Here is a 1,283-nt window from a genome sequence, read left to right as displayed (position 1 = left end):
CACCACCTGCAGCCCTTGTGTAGCACACAGAAGACTGGCACAGTTAAAAGCCTCTGCCTTTGGAACAGTAACCACAGGAGCTTGGTGGTAATGACCCATGTTAAAATTCAGAGCTCCTACATGACATTAATTTTTGGAAGTTGAGCACTCCTCGGGACACTCCTTTCATCCTGTGTATCTCTATGTATGCACTGCGTTTGTAGTGAGTGTCACTGTGAGATTACACATGCTTAATTTGAATTGGTTGATGAACTGGGAATTTGCTGTCTCATCTGTGGTAGCAGATTAACATATGAGTCTGCCAGCCTGACTGAACAGTGTTGAAGCTTGTCCATCTATTCAATGTATAGAGATGACAACTCTGCCATATGGACGTCACAGTTACACAGCAAACAGTGGCTGAACACAAGATTTTGAGACCTACACGAGCTGTTCCTGCAGTTATTTATTTTTACTGTGGACTAACGTAACCCAACATATAATTTTCTATCACTGTGAAACCAAAAGAAAGAATCAGCACCATACACAGACAGAAAATAACCTGCAACTCTTGGCACAGGATTGCAGCACTTGATCATGGAGGGTGCTCAGTGAGATGAAAGATCACCAGCCCTGGTGCAAGTGTATGCAAAGAAGTCCCAGCTGTCATCGGTGAAGTCACACGAAAGTCAGTTTTGGTCCAGAGACTTAAGGACTGAAGCAAACCTAAAGACAATGGAAAATTCTAGTCCTTTTGGAAGTGCTATGCCTTTGAAATAATACTTTTAAGTCTGCTTTTCACTAATTATATTTACAGTATATGTGAAGGAAAAAAAAATAATGTAATAATTTTATTTTTCTTTGGTCTTAATGAGCTTCCATCACTTGCTATCTTCACATTTTCCAAGACCTCAGCGGTAGTTTCCCAGATGGCTTAAGCCTGTGAAAGAGATGATCCAGTCTTCCCCCTGTCCTGCCCAAGCTACAGATTTCCTCATATTGACACTGAGGAATAAATGATGGTGCAGAGGGTGGGCTGGGCTTGGCCCTCTGCACAGCTCTCAGCCAGGTCAGCAGCTGTGTGATCACCAGTGCAAGGCACCAGAGCTGCAGGAGGAGCCCTGCTTTTGGCAGCAATTGTGGTACCTTCAGGCAGCCAAGAAACCATCCCTCTAAGCTTGTTTGGAAATGTATTGTTACCACAGTGGTATTTCTGTAATTAATGAAAATGAGCTCATTTCAATCATGTCAGGCTTAAAACTGATATTCTGATTTAGGAATGGGATTTGCTTTATTTACTGCTA

This window comes from Onychostruthus taczanowskii, unplaced genomic scaffold (genome assembly GCF_017590055.1).
Source record: "Onychostruthus taczanowskii isolate IOZ18803 unplaced genomic scaffold, ASM1759005v1 scaffold34, whole genome shotgun sequence".
Classification (NCBI taxonomy): Eukaryota; Metazoa; Chordata; class Aves; order Passeriformes; family Passeridae; genus Onychostruthus; species Onychostruthus taczanowskii.
Note: the sequence above shows the minus strand (reverse complement) of the source record.